This window comes from Petaurus breviceps, unplaced genomic scaffold, assembly GCF_028583685.1.
Source record: "Petaurus breviceps papuanus isolate PSGF00001 unplaced genomic scaffold, PetGlider_PUasm1.0 187, whole genome shotgun sequence".
Lineage (NCBI taxonomy): Eukaryota > Metazoa > Chordata > Mammalia > Diprotodontia > Petauridae > Petaurus > Petaurus breviceps.
In genome coordinates this window covers 18,319,513-18,329,663 of record NW_027185799.1, presented here as the reverse complement: position 1 = coordinate 18,329,663, position 10,151 = coordinate 18,319,513, and positions in this window count along the sequence as shown.

Here is a 10,151-nt window from a genome sequence, read left to right as displayed (position 1 = left end):
AAACATGACTTTGTTTCCAAATGCACAGAACCAGTTAAGAAAAAAGTTCTTCGTCTTTGTCACATTGTGTTCTCTTTTCTTGTCTGATGAACTACAAAGGGATCAAATTATTTTCTCCTTGCATAGTCTCTCCATTCTATACATACTCACACACATATCATCATCCATTCCACACATTAAAAATTGAATCCATTCATTGGGATTTGGTCATTCCCAGAAAATGAGGAATGTTATTGTGATTCTGATAGATTCAGTATTTCTAACTTCCTATTGAAGCTCAAATTAAAAGTGTCATCTCTTTCGGCCTATTTTTAAACTTAACATAACACATTTGTATCTATGAGATCTTATAAATCATTGCTTAGTACAACCCCCCACCAAAACATAGCCTTATTCTGTGATTATCATCAGCATCAAGGTATGGTGGTTTATGTTAGATGTTGTGAAGATCATGGAAAGTATCTCATCTTCTTGCCTTTGCTTACATTACCTTTGATCCAGCTCTTCAGCTTATGCAGCCCTGAGATCTTCTCCTTGGGCAAGAATTTGCTTCCAGAAGGTAAAGAACTGAAATTGTTACCCAGGTTCCAGGGCAATTACTTTTTTCATACCTCTTAGATTGCCATCTATCTTGACACAATTATAGGTATACATAAAGTCTATGGCGTCAGACTCAGGTACAAGCAACATCTGCCTCCCTTATATGAAGAATAAGATCAATAGACTGCCTTTAGCCATTTCATCATATGTGCAAGGTTAGTGTACTTTCCCTTACAAAATATTCTCCTCACAGTAAGGCTTTGAGTATTTAACAGAAGTAGTATTATCCCCATTTTGTAGATGACTAAATTAAGGGTCCTAATAGTTGCACAAGGTCACATAAATAGTAAGTTGCAGAGTTATGACTCAGAAAAAATTCCTCTGAAGTCCAACCTAATGTTCTTCCCACTGTATTATGCTTTCTCTATGAGAATATATTTCAGTTGGTATTGCAAAAGTCCATTGGATTAGCACCCATTTTTTTTGCATGACTGCTAAATATATCATTTTGATACTTATACTCTGTCTAATTATGCTCAGTTGTTTCTATATCAGACAGTCATCAAAACTAATTAGTCTCTTTTTTCTAAATAATATGTATAGTGATTTAAAAACAATTATGCCAGCAGAGTCTACACTTGGAGTTTATTGTCTAGTAGCAGTCATAGATTGGCACAGAGCCATTTACAGTCTTTCAATCAATCCACACAATTCCCTTTGGAAGGCTGAATGACATATAGTCTTAGAAAGAAGGAGGGATATACTTGGTAGGATTGGAATGTCCCAAGTTTAACTGGGCCTATTTAGAAAGTCAAAGTATGGCTTTGGCCTCATTCAAAGCATCCTCTAGCCAACTGAGGTAACTGTCTGCTGACATAAGTGACCAAACATATCAAACCTAATTTTCATGACTTTAAGAATGATACATCATCTTGTAACCACATATCATAATTACATACAAATTTAAATTTAGCACATAATAAACCTTTTACATTCAGAGCCTTGTCTCATTTAATTTACTTGCATGAATCTTTAGTAAGTATCTTCTATCTGCAATACATTGTGCTGGGTATTGAGTATACAAAGCAAAAAACATGAAAAGGTAAATTTGTTCATCAGAGTTTTGTGGTATGTTCATTCTTTCCCAGAAAATGATGAATGTGATTGTGATTCTGATAGACCCAATATTTCTGACTTCTGGCCTTAAAGCTCAAATTAAAAGTTGAAATAATAATTGCATCTGCCTCACAGGGTTGTGAAGATAAAGTGACATGATATGTGTAGAGCATAAAAGGGGATAGGATAATATGTATAAAGCCCTTAGCTTTGGGCACATAGTAGGTATTATATTCAAACTATCCATGATGTTTATGGCTATTATCTTCTTAAAATAATTTAATATTTACCTAATTCTGTGTACCTTATATCATATACATAGAATATAAGTTCCTTGAGGACAAGGACTTTGAGTTTTCTCTTTGTATTCCTTTCATATAGCATAGAGCATTGCATAGAGGCATTTAAGCAGTATTTATTGAATTAGATCAACTCATATATTTTAAGGTATTACGTATTACAAACAATTGGAAAGTTAAAAAGTTCATACAAATGTTTGGTTGACATAGTGCCAAGGAACCAGATGATTTTATATTTCACTTTTATATTTTAAGTGGCATAGCCTGAGCCTGAATTAACAACCAACCATGAGAAACAATAAAAATACAAAATATAAATGTTATAAAATCCAGGCACATGAACTCACTTACTTTTTACTCCTCTAATTCTTCTCTCCTTATGTTACTTGTGTATAGAATGCTGACACATGGGAATAATTGACCTAGAACATTTCAAAGAATTCATCAGACCATCCACAGCTATATGCCAAACAAATATAAAAGTGTCCCTGGAGTCTTAGGAATGACATGTAGAAAAACAACTTTGGAGTTGTTAGGTTTTTTCTTTTTTTAAAATTGTAATACCCACTGGATTTAAATCATGCAGCCACATTTCATGTTATGGAATGAAAGAATCATTCCCAGTAGAATATTTCTGACCAATAATTAATCAAATAAATTCTTGGCTTCCTGAGACCTGACAAAGAGACACTTTTTAAAATAAAAGAAAAAAAAACAAATTAAACTCATAGTTTCACAGAATGTAGAGTGTAAAAGACAGTTCCCTTTCCTATTAATTCTTTATTCTTTCAAAGTATAAATTCCTTACTGCAAATAACAGATAAAGTGTTGCTATGTTCAGAAAGGCAGATGGATCCTATGTCTTAGAGTATAACATTTAAAATATATTTCTTTTTTTAAGTATTGTGATGCTGTCCCCCACATATAACATGGAAGTGTCACTGTACAGCTTGGAGAATGACAGAATAGAAAATCTCTACCCTAAAGACTTTAATTCCTTCCAGGAGGGAAAGCAAGAGGTAGAAAAACAGGCTGACTACTCTGCTCATATCACAGAGAAGTGATACTGAAGCTAGAATTATTTATCCCTACCCCTTTACATATTGTTAGTCTAGTAGATACAGCTTTTAGATTCGAACTAAACTTCTTTGATATGGAAAGGAGGACCCCAAGCCCAGTATCCAAGGCCTGGCTTCCTTCTCACCAAATACCAGTTGCACAATGAATACACACAATGCAAATGGCAAAGAAATCCCTTTATCCAAGTGAATAATAAAACAAAAATCAGAGGAATTATACCAAGGATATTTAATAAACTTTGTTTTATTTTGGCTGAAAGAAGACTTCGGTTGAATTTATTCAGGCAGGACCCAGTGTGTGGGTATTTTGGCTTCCCAAGCACCCCTAAACCCCAACATTTTAAACCTCAACCTAGGCATGCTATTTACTCATCAATGCCCACAATTTTTTGAGTTCAATTACAACACAAACTCCCTTATATTACAACACACACTGTCCTTATAGTCTCATTGGCTAGCACAGTAGTTTGCATTCTGTGGGGGCTTAATAATGTTTTTTGAAGAGCCTCTTATATCCTCTGATGCTACTGCCATCTTAGTGCAGGGCCTTCGTGACCTTAAACATGGACTATTGCCACAGCCTGCTGGTTGCTTTCCCTGCCTCAAGTCTCTATTTAGTCCAATCAATCTTCCACTCATCTGTCTAAGAGATAGAATATGTTAGGTCAGAGGTCCCTGATTCCTTACCATGTAGATTGATCTATTTTTTTCCAACTCTATAAACCAAGAAAGCTGTGGTGAATTCTTGATTGGTAAAGGTTAAAAAGGCACATAGTAGGTTTTGTAATTTCTTGTTGACATAATGTTGTTGTTGCATAAAAAGACCCATTCACATGGAGTTTGGGTCCTTGAGACTCTGAAGATGTCTCAAATCCATTTGACTCACCACAGCACTCTAGAATGAGGAGATAAGATTCCATGTGTATGTGGAAGGAAGCTGAGAGGTATAGGGGGAGGATATCTATTTGAATTGTTAAATACACATTTGATGCTAAGTGTAGATTAGTATCCTTTTATAAACCTATGAATAAAAAATGAATATCTCATTTCATTCCAATATCAGTTGTACGCTGCCAGGATATCTCCCTAAATTATATGCAGAACATGATAATGGATAAGGAAAAGGAGTTGTTCAGAAATAAAGTTCTTGATTAATTTCATACAGATAGCAAATGGCAGATCTCACACTTAACCTCATGTCCCATGGCTATCGACCTAGCCCTCAATAATATTGTCTTCCTACATAATCACATTTCTATTTATGTGTACACTATATTATCAAGTAATTTCTGAAGCAAATTCATATTTTTTCACTTCATAAAGCTGATAGAGTAGCCAATTTTGATTTCATATTTTCTTTTCAATATCTAATTCTAGATTTCAAGTTCTGATTTGATATTCCATAGGAATCAATTTGTTAAAAAATAACTCACATTCCTGCCTTCCCCAATTATCTCCATTTCTTCACCCCCCCACCCCAAATGCTAACTCTTTGTTTTATATAAAAAACAGGATAGCTTGGGGAAAGTACTAATTCCAGAGATTGGAGGACATTCAAGATTTGCCTCTGACTCATATTAACTTTGACTCTAAATGAATCACTTAATGTCTCAAGGTCCTAGGCAACTCTTTAAGACTAAAGTTGTTCTGTATTGGATAAGGGAAATTTCTCAACAGAGACCTCTGTCTGTGCATGATATTGTATGCTGTATAAATGTAATCTATATTTATTACAATTTGCCTTTTTAATTACCAAATTTCTTCAGAAATAGGGCAATGTACAATAATGGAGAGGAAGCCAGCATTGCCCTGGGTGCAGAAGACTTGTGTTCAAATTCTGCCTGACATATAATGACCAAAGGTACAGTTTTGCTCGGTGTAACTCTACTTATGTGTTAACTTTTTTAACTTGAAGGGCATTGGGAAAGGACAAATAAATTAGCAATTAGTATGAAAAAAAGGAAAAAGCAATATATCATAACATTTTTTTTGAAATGTTAAAAACAGAAGGAAATTCTAAAAGAGCTAGTCAATCAGGTTACCTTTGAAAATAACACATTGGGTAATTTTCAAAGGAAGAAAACTGAGCTACCAATAACCATATTTTCAAAATATTCCATATCACTAAAATTTGGAAAAATAAAAATTAAAGCAACTGTGAGGTCCCATCTGATACTTGTAAGTCTGAAAAAGATTACAGAAAGATGGAAATGGAAGTTGGACGAGTGTGGTCCAGACATTTTGGAAAACAATTTGGAACTATGACCAAAGAATTATTAAACTGTACATACCCTTTGACCCACCTGTACTACTACTAGGCCTCAATCAAAGACTTCAAAAAGATAAAATAGAAGCAAATGTGCAAAAATATTTATAGTAGCTCATTTTGCAGTAGAAAAAGGAAAGTCAGAACTGAGGGAAAGTATAGTTACTGAAAAAAGGCTGAACAAATTATGGCATAAGAATGTTGTGGAATATTATTATTTTTAAGAAGTGAAGAAATTGAGATTTTCAGAGTAAACTGGAAAGATGATCTGATGGAGAGTGATCTGAAGAGACCTACATAGTGATTTATATATTGATAGCATTATAGAAAAAAAATTGAAAGGTTTTAGGACTCTGATTAATACAAGCATAAAACACATCCAGAGAACTGAAGGTCAACCAAGTCACCTACCTCCTGTCTGTGAAGTGACAGACTTTAAATCCAAAAATGAAGCATACATATATGCCTATGACTATTGTGGGGATTTTGCTGAACTATGCTTCTTTGTTGTCAATGTTCAATGGGTAGAAGGTGGTTTAGTGAGATGAAGACATAATAAATGTTTATTTAAAAATATCTTATCAAAATTATTCTATTTTAATGTTAAATTAAATACTAAATTCATGCATTAATATACAAACACACATAAAAGACCTAAATTTTTAGGAAAGTGATAGGGTTCATAATAACATTTAACTGTTTTATGCAAAAAATAAAAGAATTTTTAATTAATAAAAATTAAAAAATATTTATTTGTTTGTCCTTATCTAAGCTTAGAGGATTCCTATTTTTCTCTCTTCAATTACTAGATATTTATGTATCCAAGAGAGATAAAAATTCTAAGATGTAATTGCTGCAGGAGATGTCTGCTGCAAGGTTGGGGACAGCTGCTAACAGTCTTGCTTGATGTCATGCTGTAGTACTTCAAAAAAAAAAGAGAGTCGGAAAGGTTCTGTATAGGCATGTGGAATTTTGAGGTGTATTTGATTTGTTTTGAGGTTAAGGCAGGTAGAGAAGTTTTTTTTATTATTTTCCTTCTTTCCCTTGCTGACCCCAATATTATACTTAAAACTTTTGACCAGATGTGGAAAAAAATGCAATAATAATAATTATTGTTAAGTAATAACAATATTGATTATGTTGCTACTAATGATGGTGATGATTACTGTGTATTTCCCAAAAGAGGTCAAGTTCACTCTTTTGGGTGTTGCCAAATTATTATTCCTTCACTGAAAGTACATCCAAGTGAAAAAGAAATTTAACATTTACATAAGACATAGAGTCCCAAAAGAGAGAATATCAGATGAGCTTAAATTCAGGCTCACTGATTTCTAATCACTTTCAAGTCCCTGGTAATACTGACTCAGCAATGATTATCACCTACATATGCTTTAAAAAGAAAAAAAAGTCTTATTTTGATAATTTCCCTTTCTGCAAAAGGAATATTCCTTCATCTTTTAAGAAATACATTTGTGCTTCCTCCACTTTCCCAGGATGTCAGCAGAAGTGTTAAAGCAGTCAGATTTAAATCTCCCAAAATAGCCAACCAACAAAAAGAGATGCAGTCTTTTAATTGGTGCCAGATTTCACAAAATGAACTCGAAGGAAAAATAATTTTTTGTTTGTTTTATGATCTTGGTGATATAGCGATATAGTCAACCCACAACCTGGAGAGTCAAAAATCTGCAGGGCCTTATTTTCTTGTAGGTCGATACAAAAACTTCATCATGGAAATGTAAAAACTGAGGCTAATTTTTTTTCTCTATTTGAAGCAGGGGAGCCTTTATTAGGTTTCTGAGCAGCCACATTTCTAAGAATTAAAATAAACAAGAACATCTTATTTTAAATGTGCTTGATAGTGGTAATAAGATTTCTAAATAGGAACTCCAAGCATTCTATAAGATCTCCTTTATTAAGTTTTGGATATTGATCAGAGGATTTGTTTATATATTCATTCTTTCATTTCCAGGTTTATTATTTCATTTATCTTCTATCTATTATCTTCTGTAGTTCAGTGAAAAATCATCTCCTTGCTTATGTGTGCCTATGTACACTAGCATTAAAGCAAATGAAATATATCTGTCTGCATGTGTTCATTGTTGTAGGAGAATAGGGTTATAGATTTAGAATTGCAAAGAGCTTTTGAAGCTATTTAGTCTAAACTCTCTCCCCATACACACTCATGGTATATGCATATATATATACACACACATGTGCATACATATATAAGCATATATGTGTGTGTGTTTACACACACATATATTAGAATGCATGATTTTTTTTGATAATTAGATTTTGATACCTTTGATATCATAATTGGAAGCAAAGCAAAACACAAGAGTGATATTGTTTATGCCAGAATGAGAAGTGTTTTATAAGGTGATACTTATCCCATAACAGATAAGCTGAGCAATTGAAAATGATTGCCCTGATAAACATAATTGGAATATTTAAGGTAAATTGAAATGTCACTGTGTCCATATGATTGAATGAAAATCATAAAACTAAAAGAAAATTTATCTCAGGGCTTTGAACTTTTTTGCTCCCACAGCCTTTTCTGGCCCACACCCCACCCCCACTGCCAGCTCAATATCCATTCAAAGAGCACACAAAGTATCTTAAATCCTTGGTTTGGTATATAAATTCTTAAAGCTGTATTTTAGCAGATAGAGAGCCTAGGATGACAGAAAGAGAGCTATATTTGGAGCCAAGAGACCTGGATTTGAGCCCTAGTTCTGCCAGGCATTATCTATATGACCTGAAACCAATAACTTCTTTTCTCTTATCCTCTCTTTCTTCATCTGTAAAATATGAGATTCATGCTAGATTATTTCTGAGATCCTTTCTGGCTCCAAAATTCTATGATTGGTTTTCAAAATTAAATTTCATCCCTGGAATCCTATTCACAGAATTAGCTAAAGAAAAAGAATAAGAATATATATATATATATACATATATTTACATATATACACACACATACTATATATATAGTGAGTACCTTCTTTGTCTTGTCAAAATAGTGAAGTTTGCTACAGGTGAAATGTTTGGTTTCCACCATTACCAGTATGTAGGACTGGCAAAGAGATGAAATATTTAAGGTGAAAATACTTATTCTTGGTGGATAAGTTGACTGCCAACAACTTCTGTGTTTTTAGGTAGACTTCCCCATTTACAGGTAAACTTCCAAACCTAGCTGCATTGTCTGGGCTTCCTGAGAAGGAACTGGGTGTTGCTGTTTCTCCCCAGCAGAGGGACAGATAAAGGAAAGTGTACTATGTGAAGTCTTCCCTTACTAGGTACCTTGTATACTATCCCAGGGCTTGGTACAATTTGCAGTGACAGAAAATCACTATGCCTTTATAGGTCTACATGTGAAGATAAGGCCATTCAGAAAGAATTCTGGCACCATTTCTAATGGAGTAACTGTTCAAATATTCTGTCCAATCCCTCTAAAGAATTTCTGAGAACCTAGAAATTATGACCTTGGCCAATTAGTCCAATTTTTCTTAATTAACCTGAAACTCAAAATAATTCAGAGAGCATAATTTTCTTTCCCATTCCCAAGAAGTTTAGTTAAAAAATAATCTTTGTTTTAGTGCCTGCTCTTACACATAGACAATGAGAATTTTTATAGGAGTCTCTCTGTTCAGCTACACAGCATAAGTAGATGAAAATCATTACTTTCAAGTACAAAATTCCAGAAGAAGGGATCAGTTGCTAGTTAAATTCTCTCCTATCACTATAAAAACCAGTTTACAATTCAGAAAATGTTACCACTATCTACTTTTATGCCTATCTAAATGTTTTTATTGGGGGTTAATTGGCAATAGGACTCAAATAAAACATAGCAAACATCTGGAAGTATAGCTTTCGCAGTTTTATCATAGCACTTTCAAAAATATACTCAAAGGAGCTATATGCATGGCTTTCAACAAGATTCAGAATGTGTACATTCTGCCTTTGTACCATACTTGGCATGATTAAACAGACATTTGAACCAATGGAAATAAAACTATTATCACACGCACAACTTCTCTTCTTTCACTATTACAGCCACTACTCCATTTCAAAAAACAGCTATATTGAAAAGCAATGGTCTACCTATAAAAGTCAAGTTATTGGTGGATTTTAATTGTTTACTTTTATAGTTTATAGTTTGCTTAATAAGGTACAATTTTGTATTAATTCATGGCATGTTACAGGAGTAACAATCCACCAATCTTGTATCATCCATCTGTTCTTTTGGTTCCCACAGCTACCACCTTAGTTCAAACTCTCATTTCTTTTTACATAGACTTACAATACTCTCCCCAGAGTATGAGTACCTCCACTTCCATCTGTACTCTGCTACTGAATTAATCTTCACGAAAAGGCACTTTGTGCCATCTCATTACTCCCAAACCTACTTTGGATCCCTCAAGCCTATGGGAAAATAGCTATGGCACATTGGAAAGAGGGCTGGCTCTGAAATCAGAAGAACTGAATTCAAATCTTGCCTTTAATTACTACTGTGTAAAACTTTGGGCAAGTTTCTCCAGTTGTGTGAGCTTCAGTTCCATTATCCCTATAAGACAAAACTTATCTATAAAATAGGAATTTTTCAAAGGCCTGTGCTACCTCATTCACAGGGTTATAGGAAGTTTCCATTGAGAATAGGAATGTAATATGTTTGCAAACTGTAAAGCTCTATCGCTGGATTTCATATATTATTTTTATTCCCCTCCAGTCTTCCCATCAAAAAACAAAAAATAAAAATAAAAACAATTTCTTTACTGGGCATTGCAGATCTTTTGCAATTTGGCCTTCTTCTACCTGTTCAAGTCTATCTCATCACTTGTTTTAAATATAGCC